At 48.9% G+C, this 22,735-nt stretch overlaps 1 protein-coding gene across 1 annotated transcript in view; it reads left to right on the forward strand.

Moving 5' to 3' along the window:
- The first annotated feature begins 18,235 nt into the window (after positions 1–18,235).
- Positions 18,236–22,735, forward strand: part of SOCS5 (suppressor of cytokine signaling 5) — a 117,475-nt gene continuing 112,975 nt past the window's right edge. The window contains exon 1 of the mRNA XM_063918390.1: positions 18,236–18,606. The gene's annotated coding sequence lies outside the window, so the exon portion shown is untranslated. The remainder of the gene's footprint in view (positions 18,607–22,735) is intronic.

Consider the following 22,735-nt stretch of genomic DNA (forward strand, 5'->3'; position numbering starts at 1 on the left):
CGCATCTACACTTGCGTGCAAAAAATGGAGCAAACGCCCTAGGTGAAATTCTTCCATAGGAGCATTCTTGGATTCACACCAAGACACATATTTTCTCCAAATACGGTGGTAATGCTTTGCCGTTACTTCTTTTCTAGCCTGAAGAAGTGTGGGAATGACTTCACTGGGAATACCCTTTCGGGCTAGGATTTGGCATTCAACCGCCAAGCCGTCAAACACAGCCGCGGTAAGTCTTAACCTGTTGCAACAGGTCCTCCCGAAGAGGAAGAGGCCAGGGATCTGCTATGAGCAACTCCTGAAGATCTGGATACCAGGCCCTTCTTGGCCAATCCGGAACAATGAGTATCGCCTGAACCCTTGTTCTTCTTATAATTTTTATCATTTTTGGAATGAGTGGAAGTGGAGGGAACACATATACCGACGGAAACACCCGCGGTGTCACTAGTCCGTCCACCGCTATCGCTTGAGTGTCCCTTGACCTGGAACAATATCTCTGACGTTTCCTGTTGAGGCGGGACGCCATCATGTCTACTTGAGGAATTCCCCAACGACTTGTCACTTCTGCAAAGACCTCTCGATGAAGATCCCACTCTCCTGGATGGAGATCGTGTCTGCTGAGGAAGTCTGCTTCCCAATTGTCCACTCCTGGAATGAAGACTGCTGACAGAGCTCTGGCATGTTTTTCCGCCCAGCGAAGAATCTTTGTGGCCTCGGCCATTGCCGCTCTGCTCCTTGTTCCACCCTGGCGGTTTATGTACGCCACTGCTGTCACGTTGTCTGACTGAATCTCGACAGGCAGACCCCGAAGAAGATGTTCTGCATGCAGAATGCCATTGTAAATGGCCCTTAATTCCAGAATGTTTATGTTTAGACAAGTCTCCTGGCTTGACCACTTTCCCTGAAAATTTCTTCCCTGTGTGACTGCTCCCCAGCCTCGGAGGCTTGCATCTGTTGTCACCAGGATCCAATCCTGAATCCCGAACCTGCGTCCCTCCAGAAGGTGAGAACTGTGCAGTCACCACAGACGGGAGATTCTGGTCCTGGGAGATAGGATTAATTTCTGGTGCAAGTCCAAGTGAGACCCGGACCACTTGTCCAACAGGTCCCACTGAAAGACCCTGGCATGGAACCTGCCATACGGAATGGCCTCGTAGGCCACCACCATCTTCCCCAGCAACCGAGTGCATTGAAGAACTGACACAATTGCTGGTTTCAGAATCTGTTTTACCATGTTCTGTATTTCCAGAGCCTTCTCCACTGGAAGAAAAACTCTCTGCAATTCTGTATCCAGAATTATACCCAGGAACGACAGCCGTGTCGTCGGATTCAGCTGTGATTTTGGCAAATTTAGGAGCCAACCATGTTGTTGCAGAATCATCAGTGAAAGGGCAACACTTTTCAGCAATTGTTCCTTGGATCTCGCCTTTATGAGGAGATCGTCCAAGTATGAGATAATTGTGACTCCCTGCTTGCGCAGGAGAACCATCATTTCCGCCATTACCTTGGTGAAAATCCTCGGAGCCGTGGACAGACCAAACGGTAACGTCTGAAATTGGTAATGACAATCCTGAACAGCAAACCTCAGGTAAGCCTGATGTGGAGGATATATGGGGACATGCAAGTAGGCAACATTTATGTCGACCGACACCATAAAATCCCCCTCCTCCAGACTGGAGATCACTGCTCGGAGAGATTCCATCTTGAATTTGAATTTTTTGAGAAAGAAATTGAGGGATTTTAGGTTCAGAATCGGTCTGACTGAGCCATCCGGCTTCGTGACCACGAACAGGCTCGAATAAAAGCCTTCCCCCTGTTGTGACGGGGGTACTGTGACAATTACTTGATTTTGACACAACTTTAGTATCGCCGCGCTTACTACCTCCTTTTCTATAAGAGAAGCTGGCAAGGCCGATTTGAAAAATCGGTGAGGGGGCACGTCTTGAAACTCTAATCTGTATCCTTGGGTTAATATTTCTACTATCCAAGGATCCAGGTCCGAGTGCACCCAGACCTGACTGAAAAGTCTGAGACGTGCCCCCACCGGTGCGGACTCCCGCAGAGGAGCCCCAGCGTCATGCAGTGGATTTGGTAGAAGCCGGAGAGGACTTCTGCTCTTGGGAACTTGCCACAGCCTGTGACCTTTTTCCCCTTCCTCTTCCTCTCGCAGCAAGGAAGGAGGACCCTCATCCTTTTTTTAATTTATTGGACCGAAAGGACTGCATCTGATAGTGAGGCGTTTTATTTTGTTGTGCAGGAACATAAGGTAAAAATGACGACTTACCCGCGGTAGCCGTAGACACCAGGTCAGTGAGGCCCTCACCAAACAGGACACTACCGTTAAATGGTAACGACTCCATCGCCTTCTTAGAGTCAGCGTCAGCATTCCATTGATGAATCCACAATGCTCTCCTTGCTGAGACTGCCATGGCATTGGCCCTTGATCCCAAAAGGCCAATATCCCTTACAGCTTCTTTTAAATATGCTGCAGCGTCCTTGATATGACCCAGAGTCAAAAGCACACTATCCCTGTCTAGGGTACCTATCTCAGATGACAAGTTATCTGCCCACTTTTCAATAACGCTAGTCACCCATGCCGAAGCAACGGCAGACCTGAGTAGCGACCCTGTAGTGACATAAATGGATTTTAGTGTATTTTCCTGCTTACGATCCGCAGGATCTTTTAGGGCTGCTGTGTCAGGAGACGGAAGCGCCACCTTTTTGGATAGACGCGATAAAGCTTTGTCTACCGTGGGGGTTGACTCCCACTTTTCCCTGTCCCCAAATGGAAACGGATATGCCACTGGAATTCTTTTGGGAACCTGTATCTTCTTGTCAGGATTTTCACAAGCCTTTTCAAAAAGCGCATTCAGTTCATGAGAGGGAGGAAACGTTACCTCAGGTTTCTTTCCTTTATACATACAGACCCTTGTATCAGAGACCACAGGGTCCTCTGTTATATGCAACACTTCTTTTATTGCCACAATCATGTACTGAATGCTCTTAGCCAGTTTTGGATTTAATCTGGCATCACTATAGTCGACACTGGAATCAGAGTCCGTGTCGGTATCTGTATCAGCTATCTGGGTAAATGCACGTTTCTGTGACCCCGAAGGGGTCTGAGCTTGTGACAAAGCATCCTCCATGGATTTCCTCCATGTCTGGTTCTTAGACTCAGATCTATCAAATCTTAGTCAACCGAGTCACATTTGCATTTAAAACACTCAACATATTTACCCAATCATCCGTCGGCGGAGCCGACACGGTCACTCTCACAGTATTATCTGTCCCCACCCCAGCCTCCTCCTGGGAAGAGCACTCAGCCTCAGACATGTCGACACGCAGGTACCGACACTCACAACCACACTGGTGCTATAGGAGACAGACCCACAACTAAGACTGTAAGAGAGACACAGAGTGAGTTCTGCCAGCTCACAACCCAGCGCCTATCCCGGTACTGAAGCGAGTAAAAAGACTGCCCAGACCTGTTAGCGCTTTATATATATAAACAATTAGCACCAAATCACTTCTGCTCCCCCCTGTTTTGCACCCTGTTACTTGTACAGCAGTGTGGAGGTCAGGGCCAGCGTCTCTGCAGCTTCTGTGAAGAGAAAATGGCGCTGGTCAGAGCTGTGAGGGCTAAGCCGCGCCCCCTACATGGCGAGCTTCAGTCTCGCTTAAATTTTCTATTTACACTGGCGGGGGTCCCTTAACTAGTGCTTAGGCACTGTTTTGTACTTTGCCAGTGCCATTTGAGGTCCCAATGCTGCCCAGGGCGCCCCCCTGCGCCCTGCACCCTGCAGTGCTGTGTTATGTTGGGAGCATGGCGCGCAGCGCGACCGCTGCGCGGTACCTCAAACGCTGTCTTCTGCCGTCACTGAAGTCTTCTGATCTTCCTATACTCACCCGGCTTCTGTCTTCTGGCTCTGTGAGGGGGGTGACGGCGCGGCTCCGGGAACAAGCAGCTAGGTGCACCAAGTGATCGAACGCTCTGGAGCTAATGGTGTCCAGTAGCCTAAGAAGCAGAGCCCTTGAACTCAGAGAAGTAGGTCTGCTTCTCTCCCCTCAGTCCCACAATGCAGGGAGCCTGTTGCCAGCAGGTCTCCCTGAAAATAACAAACCTAAGTCTTTTTTCTGAGAAACTCTGGAGAGCTCCTCAGTGTGCATCCAGTCTCACTGGGCACAGAATCTAACTGGAGTCTGGAGGAGGGGCATAGAGGGAGGAGACAGTTCACACCCATTCAAAGTCTTATGGTGTGCCCATTAGGGATGTGCACTTGAAATTTTTCGGGTTTTGTGTTTTGGTTTTGGGTTCGGTTCCGCGGCCGTGTTTTGGGTTCGACCGCGTTTTGGCAAAACCTCACCGAATTTTTTTTGTCGGATTCGGGTGTTTTTTTCAAAAAACCCTAAAAAACAGCTTAAATCATAGAATTTGGGGGTCATTTTGATCCCAAAGTATTATTAACCTCAAAAACCATAATTTCCACTCATTTTCAGTCTATTCTGAATACCTCACACCTCACAATATTATTTTTAGTCCTAAAATTTGCACCGAGGTCGCTGGATGACTAAGCTAAGCGACCCTAGTGGCCGACACAAACACCTGGCCCATCTAGGAGTGGCACTGCAGTGTCACGCAGGATGGCCCTTCCAAAAAACACTCCCCAAACAGCACATGACGCAAAGAAAAAAAGAGGTGCAATGAGGTAGCTGTGTGAGTAAGCTAAGCGACCCTAGTGGCCGACACAAACACCTGGCCCATCTAGGAGTGGCACTGCAGTGTCACGCAGGATGGCCCTTCCAAAAAACACTCCCCAAACAGCACATGACGCAAAGAAGAAAAAAAGAGGCGCAATGAGGTAGCTGTGTGAGTAAGCTAAGCGACCCTAGTGGCCGACACAAACACCTGGCCCATCTAGGAGTGGCACTGCAGTGTCACGCAGGATGGCCCTTCCAAAAAACACTCCCCAAACAGCACATGACGCAAAGAAGAAAAAAAGAGGCGCAATGAGGTAGCTGTGTGAGTAAGATAAGCGACCCTAGTGGCCGACACAAACACCTGGCCCATCTAGGAGTGTCACTGTAGTGTCACGCAGGATGGCCCTTCCAAAAAACACTCCCCAAACAGCACATGACGCAAAGAAGAAAAAAAGAGGCGCAATGAGGTAGCTGTGTGAGTAAGATAAGCGACCCTAGTGGCCGACACAAACACCTGGCCCATCTAGGAGTGTCACTGCAGTGTCACGCAGGATGGCCCTTCCAAAAAACACTCCCCAAACAGCACATGACGCAAAGAAGAAAAAAAGAGGCGCAATGAGGTAGCTGTGTGAGTAAGCTAAGCGACCCTAGTGGCCGACACAAACACCTGGCCCATCTAGGAGTGGCACTGCAGTGTCACGCAGGATGGCCCTTCCAAAAAACACTCCCCAAACAGCACATGACGCAAAGAAGAAAAAAAGAGGCGCAATGAGGTAGCTGTGTGAGTAAGCTAAGCGACCCTAGTGGCCGACACAAACACCTGGCCCATCTAGGAGTGGCACTGCAGTGTCACGCAGGATGGCCCTTCCAAAAAACACTCCCCAAACAGCACATGACGCAAAGAAGAAAAAAAGAGGCGCAATGAGGTAGCTGTGTGAGTAAGATAAGCGACCCTAGTGGCCGACACAAACACCTGGCCCATCTAGGAGTGGCACTGCAGTGTCACGCAGGATGGCCCTTCCAAAAAACACTCCCCAAACAGCACATGACGCAAAGAAAAATGAAAGAAAAAAGAGGTGCAAGATGGAATTGTCCTTGGGCCCTCCCACCCACCCTTATGTTGTATAAACAGGACATGCACACTTTAACCAACCCATCATTTCAGTGACAGGGTCTGCCACACGACTGTGACTGAAATGACGGGTTGGTTTGGACCCCCACCGAAAAAGAAGCAATTAATCTCTCCTTGCACAAACTGGCTCTACAGAGGCAAGATGTCCACCTCATCATCATCCTCCGATATATCACCGTGTACATCCCGCTCCTCACAGATTATCAATTCGTCCCCACTGGAATCCACCATCTCAGCTCCCTGTGTACTTTGTGGAGGCAATTGCTGCTGGTCAATGTCTCCACGGAGGAATTGATTATAATTCATTTTAATGAACATCATCTTCTCCACATTTTCGGGAAGTAACCTCGTACGCAGATTGCTGACAAGGTGAGCGGCGGCACTAAACACTCTTTCGGAGTACACACTTGTGGGAGGGCAACTTAGGTAGAATAAAGCCAGTTTGTGCAAGGGCCTCCAAATTGCCTCTTTTTCCTGCCAGTATAAGTACGGACTGTCTGACGTGCCTACTTGGATGCGGTCACTCATATAATCCTCCACCATTCTTTCAATGGTGAGAGAATCATATGCAGTGACAGTAGACGACATGTCCGTAATCGTTGTCAGGTCCTTCAGTCCGGACCAGATGTCAGCATCAGCAGTCGCTCCAGACTGCCCTGCATCACCGCCAGCGGGTGGGCTCGGAATTCTGAGCCTTTTCCTCGCACCCCCAGTTGCGGGAGAATGTGAAGGAGGAGATGTTGACACGTCGCGTTCCGCTTGACTTGACAATTTTGTCACCAGCAGGTCTTTGAACCCCAGCAGACTTGTGTCTGCCGGAAAGAGAGATCCAAGGTTGGTTTTAAATCTAGGATCGAGCACGGTGGCCAAAATGTAGTGCTCTGATTTCAACAGATTGACCACCCGTGAATCCTTGTTAAGCGAATTAAGGGCTCCATCCACAAGTCCCACATGCCTAGCGGAATCGCTCCCGTTTAGCTCCTCCTTCAATGCCTCCAGCTTCTTCTGCAAAAGCCTGATGAGGGGAATGACCTGACTCAGGCTGGCAGTGTCTGAACTGACTTCACGTGTGGCAAGTTCAAAAGGTTGCAGAACCTTGCACAACGTTGAAATAATTCTCCACTGCGCTTGAGACAGGTACATTCCACCTCCTATATCGTGCTCAATTGTATAGGCTTGAATGGCCTTTTGCTGCTCCTCCAACCTCTGAAGCATATAGAGGGTTGAATTCCACCTCGTTACCACTTCTTGCTTCAGATGATGGCAGGGCAGGTTCAGGTGTTTTTGGTGGCGCTCCAGTCTTCTGTACGTGGTGCCTGTACGCCGAAAGTGTCCCGCAATTCTTCTGGCCACCTACAGCATCTCTTGCACGCCCCTGTCGTTTTTTAAAAAATTCTGCACCACCAAATTCTAGGTATGTGCAAAACATGGGACGTGCTGGAATTTGCCCATATTTAATGCACACACAATATTGCTGGCGTTGTCCGATGCCACAAATCCACAGGAGAGTCCAATTGGGGTAAGCCATTCCGCGATGATCTTCCTCAGTTGCCGTAAGAGGTTTTCAGCTGTGTGCGTATTCTGGAAACCGGTGATACAAAGCGTAGCCTGCCTAGGAAAGAGTTGGCGTTTGCGAGATGCTGCTACTGGTGCCGCCGCTGCTGTTCTTGCGGCGGGAGTCCATACATCTACCCAGTGGGCTGTCACAGTCATATAGTCCTGACCCTGCCCTGCTCCACTTGTCCACATGTCCGTGGTTAAGTGGACATTGGGTACAACTGCATTTTTTAGGACACTGGTGAGTCTTTTTCTGACGTCCGTGTACATTCTCGGTATCGCCTGCCTAGAGAAGTGGAACCTAGATGGTATTTGGTAACGGGGGCACACTACCTCAAGAAATTGTCTAGTTCCCTGTGAACTAACGGCGGATACCGGACGCACGTCTAACACCAACATAGTTGTCAAGGCCTCAGTTATCCGCTTTGCAACAGGATGTCTGCTGTGATATTTCATCTTCCTCGCAAAGGACTGTTGGACAGTCAATTGCTTGGTGGAAGTAGTAAAAGTGGGCTTACGACTTCCCCTCTGGGATGACCATCGACTCCCAGCAGCAACAACAGCAGCGCCAGCAGCAGTAGGCGTTACATGCAAGGATGCATCGGAGGAATCCCAGGCAGGAGAGGACTCGTCAGAATTGCCAGTGACATGGCCTGCAGGACTATTGGCATTCCTGGGGAAGGAGGAAATTGACACTGAGGGAGTTGGTGGGGTGGTTTGCGTGAGCTTGGTTACAAGAGGAAGGGATTTACTGGTCAGTGGACTGCTTCCGCTGTCGCCCAAAGTTTTTGAACTTGTCACTGACTTATTATGAATGCGCTGCAGGTGACGTATAAGGGAGGATGTTCCGAGGTGGTTAACGTCCTTACCCCTACTTATTACAGCTTGACAAAGGCAACACACGGCTTGACAAATGTTGTCCGCATTTCTGGTGAAATACTTCCACACCGAAGAGCTGATTTTTTTGGTATTTTCACCAGGCATGTCAACGGCCCTATTCCTCCCACGGACAACAGGTGTCTCCCCGGGTGCCTGACTTAAACAAACCACCTCACTATCAGAATCCTCCTTGTCAATTTCCTCCCCAGCGCCAGCAACACCCATATCCTCCTCATCCTGGTGTACTTCAACACTGACATCTTCAATCTGACTATCAGGAACTGGACTGCGGGTGCTCCTTCCAGCACTTGCAGGGGGCGTGCAAATGGTGGAAGGCGCATGCTCTTCACGTCCAGTGTTGGGAAGGTCAGGCATCGCAACCGACACAATTGGACTCTCCTTGTGGATTTGGGATTTCGAAGAACGCACAGTTCTTTGCGGTGCTTTTGCCAGCTTGAGTCTTTTCAGTTTTCTAGCGAGAGGCTGAGTGCTTCCATCCTCATGTGAAGCTGAACCACTAGCCATGAACATAGGCCAGGGCCTCAGCCGTTCCTTGCCACTCCGTGTGGTAAATGGCATATTGGCAAGTTTACGCTTCTCCTCCGACAATTTTATTTTAGATTTTGGAGTCCTTTTTTTACTGATATTTGGTGTTTTGGATTTTACATGCTCTGTACTATGACATTGGGCATCGGCCTTGGCAGACGACGTTGCTGGCATTTCATCGTCTCGGCCATGACTAGTGGCAGCAGCTTCAGCACGAGGTGGAAGTGGATCTTGATCTTTCCCTAATTTTGGAACCTCAACATTTTTGTTCTCCATATTTTAATAGGCACAACTAAAAGACACAGAGGTAGCTACAGCCGTGGACTACCGTACTGTGTCTGCTGCTAATATAGACTGGATGATAATGAGATGAAATCAATATATATTATATCACACTAGTACTGCAGCCGGACAGGTAGATATATTTATTATGTAATGACTGATGACGGACCTGCTGGACACTGTCAGCTCAGCAGCACCGCAGACTGCTACAGTAAGCTACTATAGTAGTATGCATAAAGAAGAAAAGAAAAAAAACCACGGGTAGGTGGTATACAATTATGGATGGACGAGCGACTGCCGACACAGAGGTAGCTACAGCCGTGGACTACCGTACTGTGTCTGCTGCTAATATAGACTGGATGATAATGAGATGAAATCAATATATATTATATCACACTAGTACTGCAGCCGGACAGGTAGATATATTTATTATGTAATGACTGATGACGGACCTGCTGGACACTGTCAGCTCAGCAGCACCGCAGACTGCTACAGTAAGCTACTATAGTAGTATATATAAAGAAGAAAGAAAAGAAAAAAAACCACGGGTAGGTGGTATACAATTATGGATGGACGAGCGACTGCCAACACAGAGGTAGCTACAGCCGTGGACTACCGTACTGTGTCTGCTGCTAATATAGACTGGATGATAATGAGATGAAATCAATATATATATATATAATATCACTAGTACTGCAGCCGGACAGGTAGATATATTTATTATGTAATGACTGATGACGGACCTGCTGGACACTGTCAGCTCAGCAGCACCGCAGACTGCTACAGTAAGCTACTATAGTAGTATGTATAAAGAAGAAAGAAAAAAAAAAAAAACCACGGGTAGGTGGTATACAATTATGGATGGACGAGCGACTGCCGACACAGAGGTAGCTACAGCCGTGGACTACCGTACTGTGTCTGCTGCTAATATAGACTGGATGATAATGAGATGAAATAATGAGATGAAATCAATATATATATATATATATATATAATATCACTAGTACTGCAGCCGGACAGGTAGATATATTTATTATGTAATGACTGATGACGGACCTGCTGGACACTGTCAGCTCAGCAGCACCGCAGACTGCTACAGTAAGCTACTATAGTAGTATGTATAAAGAAGAAAGAAAAAAAAAAAAAACCACGGGTAGGTGGTATACAATTATGGATGGACGAGCGACTGCCGACACAGAGGTAGCTACAGCCGTGGACTACCGTACTGTGTCTGCTGCTAATATAGACTGGATGATAATGAGATGAAATCAATATATATATATATAATATCACTAGTACTGCAGCCGGACAGGTAGATATATTTATTATGTAATGACTGATGACGGACCTGCTGGACACTGTCAGCTCAGCAGCACCGCAGACTGCTACAGTAAGCTACTATAGTAGTATGTATAAAGAAGAAAGAAAAAAAAAAACCACGGGTAGGTGGTATACAATTATGGATGGACGAGCGACTGCCGACACAGAGGTAGCTACAGCCGTGGACTACCGTACTGTGTCTGCTGCTAATATAGACTGGATGATAATGAGATGAAATCAATATATATATATATAATATCACTAGTACTGCAGCCGGACAGGTATATATATTTATTATGTAATGACTGATGACGGACCTGCTTGACACTGTCAGCTCAGCAGCACCGCAGACTGCTACAGTAAGCTACTATAGTAGTATGTATAAAGAAGAAAGAAAAAAAAAAAAACACGGGTAGGTGGTATACAATATTATATATATATTATATACAATTTTATATATATATATATATATATATATATATATATTAAACTCACTGGTGGTGATTATTAAACTGGTGGTCAGGTCACTGGTCACACTATCAGCAACTTGCAAGTAGTACTCCTAAGCAGACAATCACAATATATATTATACTGGTGGTCAGTGTGGTCACAATGGCAGTGTGGCACTCTGGCAGCAAAAGTGTGCACTGTACGTTATATGTACTCCTGAGTCCTGCTCTCAGACTCTAACTGCTCCCCACTGTCAGTGTCTCCCCCACAAGTCAGATAATACAGTCACACTATCTATCACTTCAGCAAGTAACTACTAGTACTCAGGGCCAGCGCTACCATTAGGCAGCTTTAGGCAGCTGCCTATGGGCGCCGGCCACTGGAGGGCGGCAGGCTCCACTTAAATCTATTTTACAAAAAAAACAAAAACATTTGCTAAGTAAGCCCAGACCAGGGGCGGCCGCGGCGAGGGTCTAGCCTGCCACAGCCGTCAGTCACCTCACCAACGCTAGTGTATTGCTTTCCCTGCTCCATGTCTCTAACAGAAATTGACTTTGCTGCGAGTATGAGAGAGCAGGTCAGGAGACGGGCGCCGCCCACTGACAGCCTAACACGCATCCTAGGCGCCGTCAGCACTAACATGCTGTGCGCTTGTGTGGCGCCCGTCTCCTGACCTGCTCTCTCATACGCGCAGCAAAGTAAATTTCTGTTAGAGACATGGAGCAGGGAAAGCAATACACTAGCGTTGGTGAGGTGACTGACGGCTGTGGCAGGCTAGACCCTCGCCGCGGCCGCCCCGTTTGTTTACCATTTAACTAGCAAAATTACATTTTTAGAGAGGAGGAGCAGGGGCAGGGCTGTCGCATTATGCGGAGGAGACAGCACTTCAAGTTCTCCCCTCTGACTGCCATCGACGAGCCCTCCCCCTAACATTAGCGTCAGTACTGCAGCCGGAAGCCCCAGGAAGAATGGGCAGAGGGGAGACGCTGCGGATGGTGATGTCTACTGCATCTGAAAGGCAAGAGAAGTCTCCCTATCCCCTCCCTCCCTGCCGCCCCACGCCTCCCTATCCCCTCCCTCTCTGCCGCCCCGTGTCTCCCTATCCCCTCACTCCCTGCCGTCCCGCACCTCCCTATCCCCTCCCTCTCTGCCGCCCCGTGTCTCCCTATCCCCTCGCTCCCTGCCGTCCCGCGCCTCCCTATCCCCTCCCTCCCTGCCGTCCCGCGCCTCCGTCCCCTCCATCCCTGCCGCCCCGCGTCTCCCTATCCCCTCCCTCCCTACTGTCCCGCGCCTCCCTATCCCCTCCCTCCCTGCCGCCCCGTGTCTCCCTATCCCCTCCCTCCTACCCCGCGTCGCCCTATCCCCTTCCTCCCTGCCACCCCGCGTCTCCCTATCCCCTCCCTGCCGCCCTGCGTCTCCCTATCCCCTCCCTGCCGCCCTGCGTCTCCCTATCCACTCCCTGCCGCCCTGCGTCTCCCTATCCCCTCCCTGCCGCCCCGCGTCTCCCTATCCCCTCCCTGCCGCCCCGCGTCTCCCTATCCCCTCCCTGCCGCCCTGCGTCTCCCTATCCCCTCCCTGCCGCCCCACGTCTCCCTATCCCCTCCCTGCCGCCCAGCGTCTCCCTATCCCCTCCCTGCAGCTCCGCGTCTCCCTATCCCCTCCCTGCCGCCCTTTCAAGATTCTACTACGGGGGCCCACAAAGCAGGGACGTGTAGTCGGGAGGCAGGGGAGGTAGGAGGCAGTGCCTCCCCTGCCATTAATGATTAAAATAATATAAAGAAGATACTTATGACACATATTCTGTGTCATAAGTAATCTCTTTATATTATGATAAGCATTTTAAATCTTTAAATCACTTTGGGAGGCACAGATAGCAGTGCCTCCCGTTAACAATTGGAATGGGAGAGAAAGGGGGGCGGGGCCAGGCACAGGGTTGTAAAAGCCCATTAAAAAACTGCGGGGGAAGCGGCACATATGCCAGTGCGTCATTGACAGGGAAAACCTGCCCCTGTCAGCGAGGCAGATGTGATTGGACGGCGGATCCGCTGTCCAATCACCCATAGGCATTGAGGTCAAGCTGCGGCGGGACCCGATGCTACAGTGGAGCTGCCTGCCACTTCAGGAGCGCGGCGGGGGGGCAGCGGCGGGACCTGATGTTGGAGTTGCCTACAGGGGGGGGGGGGGTTTGTGCTTGGTGGTAAGTGTCTGGGCAGCTCCCCCCCAGATCACTTGGACTGCAGCTCTCCCCTCGTGATCTGGGGGTGAGCTGCAGTCCAAGTGATCTGGGGGGGAGCTGCAGTCCAAGTGATCTGGGGGTGAGCTGCAGTCCAAGTGTTCTGGGCAAGATTACTTGGACTGCAGCTCACCCCCAGATCACTTGGACGCAGGGACAGGGAAAAATAAATAAAATAAATGTAAAAAAAATTATATATTTGTATTACAGCTGCCCGCCGCCCACCACTGACCAGCGCTCACTGCTGCACGCTGCACCGCCATTAAAAGCTGACCACCGCAGACCACAACTGGCGGTGGTCAGAGGGACATCAACGCCGCAGCGACGAAGGACAGCTTAGTACCACCGCATCCCCCGCAGACCATGGGCTCATACGCCACCGACAACCACAGTCCCTTCCGCACCTCTGCTGCACATATCAGGTAATGTTACCCTATGCCCCTGCTGTCACTCTCTCAGTCCCTGCTGTCACTTTCTCTCCCTGTCCCTGAATTGTGGGTCATACCATGTGCTGTAATGTGAATTTCGGCTCATACTGTGTGGTAAAATATGAATTTCGGATCATACGGTGTGCTGTAATGTGAATTTTGGCTCATCCCGTGTGCTGTAGTGTGAATTTTGGCTCATACCGTGTTCTGTAATGTGAATTTTGGATCATACGATGTGCTGTAATGTGAATTTCGGCTCATACAGTGTGGTATACTCATACCATGTGCTGTAATGTGAATTTTGGCTCATACCGTGTGCTGTAACGTGAATTTCTAGATAGTATAAGAATTTCTAGATAGTATAAGGGGTCCTACTACACTGAAGGACACGCCCCCATTTGAGTGCAACCTTCACTTTTCCATACCCCCACTTCAAAATGTCCACTTCGACCACTGTATATGTATGCGTGTATATATGTATATAATATATATATATATATATATATATATATATAAAATCTCAGTGCCTCCCCAGCCAATGACGTCACCGCACGTCACTGCCACAAAGTTCTAGTTACAACCCTGGTGCCTATCTATAATACTGTATAAAACAACAGACTGTGGTATTATACTATATATGGATGTGGGGCTGGATGCTTTTTAACTTGTGTGTATTTAATATAATATTTGTCAGGTTTTCTTTTGCTGTTATTTGGCTGCTTCAGGAGGATCAACATACTGTTAACACAGCCTCTAGATAACGTGATCACTCCGCTGTCCAAGCAACAGGGGAAGGGGAGGGGGGGGGGGGGTGTAGGCAGAAATTTTGCCTAGGGTGCCGAGAAACCTTGCACCGGCCCTGCTAGTACTCCTCCTAATGCTCCCCAAAATTACTACTGTGTCTCTCTCTACTGTCTCACTCTCTTCTCTATAAACGGAGAGGACGCCAGCCACGTCCTCTCCCTATGAATCTCAATGCACGTGTGAAAATGGCGGCGACGCGCGGCTCCTTATATAGAATCCGAGTCTCGCGATAGAATCCGAGCCTCGCGAGAATCCGACAGCGGGATGATGACGTTCGGGCGCGCTCGGGTTAACCGAGCAAGGCGGGAAGATCCGAGTCGCTCGGCCCCGTGTAAAAAAAACTGAAGTTCGGGCGGGTTCGGATTCCGAGGAACCGAACCCGCTCATCCCTAGTGCCCATGTCTCCTGCGGATCCCGTCTATACCCCATGGTTCTTGAAGCATCCCCAGCATCCTCTAGGACGTATGAGAAATATAGGTAAATATACAGTAAAGTACGAAGTGTGGAAGTTCCTCAAAACTGTGATTCATAGATCCCTATAAAGAACACAATATTAGTGTTCACAATATTGGTATCAAAAGGAGGACTGTTTAAAAAGGCACCTGAGCTCACCTCCAGTTGAACCTAGGACAGGAAATTCTTCTTAATTTCTCAATAGTCCAGCTCAGCTAAAATTATGATTTTTTTTTTTTTTTAAGATTCAACCTACCAAGCCCTGGATGAACCATTGCACCCCAACTGCCACCCATATTTCTAACTTTGGGTGTACAGGTTTCAGGCAGTGTTTGCAAAGTGCCATTGGAATTCCATTAGGACAGTCAGAACTACACAACTTTGTAATCATGAATATCTCCAATATTTCCTTGCACCCAATATGTTGCTGCAATTTATGTACATTGTACTTTTCTTCTTTTTTTAGGTCTTTGCTTTGAAATTGTGTGTTTGGAAACCCACTCCTACAAATTCTATGGTTTCCCCTGATTACATAGGTCATTACATAAATCCATGCATTATAAAGGTCAGCCTTGTTCAAAATACCAACTTGTGTGCCAACCCACAAGGCAATCCCCTGTAGCCCATGCAATGGCACAGCACTGTTACACTCATTTGTCGCAATAGCTGTTGCTGTGTGTTGAATGTAAGCTGTTTGGTATTAATGGGAAAACACTGTGGCTTAACTGCTACATATTATAGTGATTTAATTGGCTCCTGCCACCTGTTATTTCTTTGTAGACCCTACTACACTGTACCATCTAGCCATAGCCAGATCATACCTTAGCCAGAGGTTCCAAAATGCGGTCATTAAAGCATCCCAATGGTCCAGGTTTTAAATATATCCATGGCTCAGCAGAGATAGTTAAATCAAATTGACTGAGGTACTAATTAAGTCACCTGTGGCCAATGGTGTATCTACAGAGGAGGGGACCCGTGTGCAGTCTCCTTGTGTGGGCCCCCTCCACTTCTGTAGCCGGCAGTGCTGTTAGTACTCTGAGCACTAGAGACTCTGGTACAGTGCCATAGACAACAGCGCTTGTGCAAGTGTCTGGAAAAATGGCACGGCGGCCATTTTTCTGGAGACCTGCACAAGCGCTGTAGAAAGGTAAGTATAGAAGAAATAGGTGCAGTGTGGGCCCCCTCTTGACCCAGAGGGGTCCGTGTGCACTGCACACACTGCACCCATTATAAATACGCCACTGGCAGTGGCCAAGCATGGATATACTTAAAACCTGGACCTTTGGGGTGCCTTGAGGACTGCATTTGGGAACCTCTGCATTAGGCAACCTAGGCTTCCATCTAAGGCTAGTGGGCATTCTGAAATTCAAATTACCCTAATCTGTTTTTATTTTTTTGGGACAAATGAATTTGGGAAGGGGGTCCAAATCAGTATGTTGTCTATGGACCCGTGGAGTCTTAGGGCCCGAGTCTGACTCTTAACATAGCCGATCTTGCATCTTTTGCTGCAGTCGCATCTGCAACTTTATACTATTGCCGTTACAAAGCCCTTCCCTGGTGTACATCCATGGGTCCGAATGTGCAAGATGGAGACATCCACACTGTATTACTTGCCTCAGCTCCATGGCAGGTGCAGTTTCTCCATCTGTGTATTGCCTTCTATGTGAGCATCTCTGTATGCAATCGCTTTCAGTGACACGCCCATAAACGTTATTACGACACGTGTCTGATTAGTCACACCCCCTATTCAGGGCCGGCAACAGAAATCTTGGGGCCCGGTACAATTAAGTCTCTGGGGGCCCCTCCCGCCAACCATTTTCTGCTGAAATTTAAGCCAAGAAAGATTTGGTAATATATATATGTAGCGATGAATCACCTAGTGTGTATATATATATATATATATATATACACATACACACGCACACACACACACACACACACACACACACACATCTATCTATCTATCTATCTATCTATCTATCTATCTATCTATCTATCTATCTATCTATCTACATACACACACATTAGAATAAAATTAAATATACACACTTAAATACCACACAAGTGTACCCCTCCCAGGGGTGAGAAATGCAGTGCTGCTGATACTGCAGCCAGATTCTTCTGCTTGCAGCCAGATTGCGCTGCAAGCACGGTCTCTCCTCCTGCTCTTCGCTAGCCGCTGGAGGCAGGGAGTAGGTCAGAAGAGTCGGCACGGGCACAGTCAGCTTCTCGTGTAATGATGCCAGGATAGCGCCATCATTCATTCCCATGGCGCATGCACCGCATGTATGTGTTAACTGGGGTTGCCGCGGGTTGATGGGGAGGAGGTCGCGGTGGCGGGTTGCCGTAGCGGGGGATTACTTTTGCCAATTGGCTTCATTGTTTGTGTAGCAGTGACCGGCCAGCATGCAAATCAAAGGTGCCGCTGCTCCGTTTTGTATGTCTCTGAGCCTCGGGGCCCCTCCGAACCTTGGGGCCCGGGATGGCTGTCCCCTTTGACCCCCCCTGTCGCCGGGCCTGCCCCTATTACCTGCCAGTCACTGCCCAATATATTTCTGAGACCATAAGTCCAATACTGTACTGCGTCTCTGTGTAAACACCATTGGGACACGTGCAGTACGATTCAGCTCCACTGCGTCCGGCATTACCGTTCACTGATCAGAGTCAGGCCCATCACATGGATCTGTATTAAGGATGGACACTGATGGTTGGCAACAACTGATGCTAATGACTCAATGCAAATTGCTTTTTCCATTCAATGTTGGGACTGCAGTGGTTGCCACCATCGCATGCTTGTTTCCAATGGCTCACCCGATATTAACTCAATTTCAGGTTTGAGCACCTGGAAGCGGTGTACGAAGGACAACACCTTTGTGCATGCTCAAATTTCTGGCCTCCAACTGCAATGGCTATCCCTGATTTGTAGCTAGCCCTCAACCATATGGCATTCCTTGTGTAGAGTTTACATAAAATGTTGGGAGTATGCTAACATCACTATTATTATAATAATAATAATAATAATAATAGTAATAATAATAATCATTATCAGCAACAAAAGTAACTTGTAGTAGTGCAGCAGGGATTCCGCCATGTTTGTCATAGTATGCTTAGCACTGTATAATTATGACTGTTCCTGTCTGTGTGTTAGCTAGTTCATATACCTAGAGGAGAACACGCAGATATGAGATATGTAACTGTACAGGGTGACAGTCAGCCCGGGTGTCAAGCTGGTTACAGGGGTACTGGAGCCACCATGGAGATCTTACACAGTGACTGACAGCAGCTGAGCTCCGGCCTCAAATATACTGCTACCGGGTTATTATAGCTTCTCCCTCTCTACCTAACTTAGTGCTGGTCCTGCCCTTGTTCAGCGCGGTTGGCAGCCAACAGCCCTCCAATTGGCCAATATCCTCATCTCGAGCCACGCTGTCTTGCTCACTTTGGGACGCTATTGGCTGAAGCGCCCGTGCTGGCTTATGATTGGTGGAGAGTTGCTGTCGGTCAGAGCTGTCTAGTCCCCTTCGCTATTTTCCGTCGCGGTCAGGCTGGGGGATGCTCTGCTGCCGCCTCTGTAGTGTCCGCGGAGGAGCCGCCGCCGCTACCACCACCAGCCGTGACCTCTCCGGCAGTCATCTCGGGAACCGGAGGGAGGTTGCTGGATGTGGCCAGGCCTCGGACTAAACCTCGATGTGGCGGTGAAGCAGGAGCCGCATTTCACTGCCGAGGGCGGCGGAGGAGTGTAACTGGAGACCGGGGTCCGGGCCGAGCAGTGTTCAGGAAATATGTGTGTCTCGGATGGGAGAGTGACGGCATCTAATACACCTATGGTGAGCAAGAACTGCAGCCCGCCACCATTGTTCCGCGTTACATATAGTGTGGCATTCCCATATCCCTGTGTGCCACACACACCACGGGGCATCCCCACATCCCTGTGTGCCACACACACCACGGGGCATCCCCACATCCCTGTGTGCCACACACACCACGGGGCATCCCCACATCCCTGTGTGCCACACACACCACGGGGCATCCCCACATCCCTGTGTGCCACACACACCACGGGGCATCCCCACATCCCTGTGTGCCACACACACCACTTGGCATCCCCACATCCCTGTGTGCCCCAAGGGGCATCCCCACATCCCTGTGTGCCACACACACACACCACTTGGCATCCCCACATCCCTATGTGCCCCACGGGGCATCCCGACATCCCTGCGTGCCGCATGGGGCATCCCCACATCCCTGTGTGCCCCTCACACCATGGGGCATCCCCACAATCCTTGTGTGCTCCACGGGGCATCCCCACAATCCCTATGTGCTCCACGGGGCAACCCCACATGGGGCACCCCCACATCCCTGTGTGCTCCATGCACCACTGGGCATCCTGCATCCTTACATCCCTGTGTACCACACACTACGTGGCATCCCACAACACCAAGCATCCTCATATCCCTGTGTGCCACACACACCACTGGGCATCGTCACATCCACGTTTGCCAAACAGCAGCAGGCATGTCTGTCTGCCAGACAGCATTTGGCATGCCCAGATACACCTCTGGGCACATGTATAGTGCATCTACCGTGAAGCCTCATAACTGGACACTTGTGTATTGTAGCCCCATCCCTGGATACATGTGCAGCGCAGCCCCATTCCCGAGCATATGTAACCTGCACCGACTATGCAGCCACTATGCTGGGTACATGTATCCTTCAGTCCCCATTCTGAGCACCCACATTCCTGGATGTTTCTGTATGGAGTACATTATTCTCCCTGCACAGATCACTCACACCACAGAATATATTTATATTCTATCTAACCTTAGTATTGTATGGAGCTTTCTACTAGTTTTCCCCCTGCGTTTGGGTATGCGTGACCGGCGGTCATGAGACTGCTGGTCATTACACCAACGCTGGGATTCTGGCTCTTAGATGCCTGGCAGGGGGAGAAAAGCGCAACAAAGCCTCTTGCTGACTCAGTGGCGAGCGCAGGTTATGTTCCCACTCTATTGGTGTCGTGGACCCCCATGATTGGAAATAATCCCTGTTAGTCGGCATGCCAACTGTCTGGACCGTAAGGGGGCGTGATTCTGCCGTCAGTATGGTGACCGGTGGCTATTGAACATGTCCTCTCCCTGTAACAAGCCCCCTCATCACTGGATACATAGGTACTGTACATGTCCTCTCCCTGTAACAAGCCCCCTCATCACTGGATACATAGGTACTGTACATGTCCTCTCCCTGTAACAAGCCCTCTCATCACTGGATACATAGGTACTGTACATGTCCTCTCCCTGTAACAAGCCCCCTCATCACTGGATACGTAGGTATTGTACATGTTCTCTCCCTGTAATGAGCCCATTCATCACTGGATACATAGGTACTGTACATGTCCTCTCTCTGTAACAAGCCCCCTCATCACTAGATACGTAGGTATTGTGTTAGTCCTCTCCATGTACTGAGCCCCCTCATCACTGGATACATAGGTACTGTACATGTCCTCTCACTGTAACAAGCCCCCTCATCACTAGATACGTAGGTATTGTGTTAGTCCTCTCCATGTACTGAGCCCCCTCATCACTGGATACATAGGTACTGTACATGTCCTCTCCCTGTACTGAGCCCTCTCACCACTGGATACATAGGTACTGTACATGTCCTCTCCATGTACTGAGTTCCCTCATCACTGGATACATAGGTAGGGTACATGTCCTCTCTCTGTAACAAGCCCCCTTATCACTGGATACATAGGTACTGTACATGTCCTCTCCCTGTACTAAGCCCCCTCATCACTGGATACATAGGTACTGTACATGTCCTCTCCCTGTACTGAGCCCCCTCATCACTGGATACATAGGTACTGTACATGTCCTCTCCCTGTACTGAGCCCCCTCATCACTGGATACATAGGTACTGTACATGTCCTCTCCCTGTACTGAGCCCCCTCATCACTGGATACATAGGTACTGTACATGTCCTCTCCCTGTACTGAGCCCCCTCATCACTGGGTACATAGGTATTGTACATGTTCTCTCCTGTAACAAGCCCCCTCATCACTGGGTACATAGGTACTGTATATGTCCTCTCCCTGTACTGAGCCCCCTCATCACTGGGTACATAGGTATTGTACTTGTCCTCTCCCTGTACTGAGCCCCCTCATCACTGGGTACATAGGTATTGTACATGTCCTCTCCCTGTACTGAGCCCCCTCATCACTGGGTACATAGGTACTGTACATGTCCTCTCCATGTACTGAGTCCCCTCATCACTGGATACATAGGTACTGTACATGTCCTCTCCCTGTACTGAGCCCCCTCACCACTGGATACATAGGTACTGTACATGTCCTCTCCCTGTACTGAGCCCCCTCACCACTGGATACATAGGTACTGTACATGTCCTCTCCCTGTACTGAGCCCCCTCACCACTGGATACATAGGTACGGTACATGTCCTCTCCCTGTACTGAGCCCCTCATCACTGGATACATAGGTACTGTACTTGTCCTCTCCCTGTACTGAGCCCCCTCATCACTGGGTACATAGGTATTGTACATGTTCTCTCCCTGTACTGAGTCCCCTCATCACTGGATACATAGGTACGGTACATGTCCTCTCCCTGTACTGAGCCCCTCATCACTGGATACATAGGTACTGTACTTGTCCTCTCCCTGTACTGAGCCCCCTCATCACTGGGTACATAGGTATTGTACATGTCCTCTCCTGTACTGAGCCCCCTCATCACTGGGTAACATAGGTACTGTACATGTTCTCTCCTGTACTGAGCCCCCTCATCACTGGATACATAGGTACTGTACATGTCCTCTCCCTGTACTGAGCCCCCTCATCACTGGGTACATAGGTATTGTACATGTTCTCTCCTGTACTGAGCCCCCTCATCACTGGGTACATAGGTACTGTACATGTTCTCTCCTGTACTGAGCCCCCTCATCACTGGGTACATAGGTATTGTACATGTCCTCTCCCTGTACTGATCCACCTCATCACTGGGTACATAGGTATTGTACTTGTCCTCTCCCTGTACTGAGACCCTCATCACTGGATACATAGGTACTGTACATGTCCTCTCCCTGTACTGAGCCCCCTCACCACTGGATACATAGGTACTGTACTTGTCCTCTCCCTGTACTGAGCCCCTCATCACTGGATACATGGGTAATGTACTTGTCCTTTCCCTGCACTTGTCCCTTTCATCACTATATACATTTATTTTGCACCCAGGTTTATTATTTATGTGCAGAGCATTCTTGTGTTTGTTATATTATTGCCCTGTAGTCCTTGTCTCCGGTCACTGTTCTGTATGAGCTGTGTTGTCGGTGGCTATGTAAACAGTCTGACGTGTATTGTCCTTGTTTGTCTAAAACCTTGCCACAAAAATCACGTTTAATATGTAAATAAATGTTGATAAGATATAATACATTAGTTACAAATGAAACTCGTATTGTAAAGGTACAGATTATATATTTAATAACTGAATATATGGGGCAGCATAAATTATTTTGTTCATTGTTCTATGAAATGCTTCACTGGCATCTTCATTTTCACTGGCTCATGTTCTTAAAGTGGACCCAGTTGAAGTATATGTTCATTTTTTTTTTCTTTTTCATTTTTTGTTTTTGTTTTAATGAGAATGCTTTCACGCATGTTTTATGATGCTGTGTGTTCATGGTCTTACTTAGGTTAATGAATACTCACAAAACCATGACACGTCTTGCCTGGGAAATCTATGCTCTGACCTCCTTTGGGTTGACAATTGTATGATTAGACTAGCAGGTGTACTCGGCGTTGCCCGGGATTTTAAGAATGTCTCTTTTCAAAAATAAATGTAAATATTAAACACACAGCATAAATAACATTGTAGATAGCTGAATACCCGTGCTTTGCTACGGGATGAGGATGATAAATTAGAATGATAGTTTGTTAATTTACATTGGCTG

Source organism: Pseudophryne corroboree, chromosome 4 (genome assembly GCF_028390025.1).
Source record: "Pseudophryne corroboree isolate aPseCor3 chromosome 4, aPseCor3.hap2, whole genome shotgun sequence".
Taxonomy (NCBI): domain Eukaryota; kingdom Metazoa; phylum Chordata; class Amphibia; order Anura; family Myobatrachidae; genus Pseudophryne; species Pseudophryne corroboree.